We start from the raw sequence: 585 nt of genomic DNA on the forward strand, positions 1-585 counted from the left end.
TCATTAGAATTTTCTGAAAATCTAAAAATCTCTCCAAAACTCACAAAATACTTTAAAAACGCGCAAAATCTCACGCATACACACGCCAATGTTCACATACACACCCACACACCCATCCACACACATGTCCATGTATATGCACATACTAACTTCCACACCTGTACATTTACACACATATTTGTCTATTTTTATCTATATCTATATCTATATTATTTCATACTACAAATACGCTTTTGTAAGTATTTTCTTTTGGCATTTTGATTTTTTTTTTTTTCAATTAACTATTTTTTTTGTGTTATGTCAAATTTAGGACTTTGTTGTTAAATTAAATATGATTAAAATAGTAAAAATACTCCACTCCACTTTCATATATTTGTACACCCATAAGATAACTACTATTAATGCACCTCCTGTTTCCTTAATTTTGCTTTTAGTTTATCCTTCATATGTTGATTTGTTTTCTTTTTTTCTTTCTTTCTTTTCTTATTTTTTAAAAACACATATATATTTATTATTTATCTCTATGTTACCTATTATATATAATTAGAATAAACGATTAAAATAGTACCTAAAAACTTATACTAC

The sequence above is a fragment of the Arachis ipaensis genome, chromosome B04 (assembly GCF_000816755.2).
Source record: "Arachis ipaensis cultivar K30076 chromosome B04, Araip1.1, whole genome shotgun sequence".
NCBI lineage: Eukaryota > Viridiplantae > Streptophyta > Magnoliopsida > Fabales > Fabaceae > Arachis > Arachis ipaensis.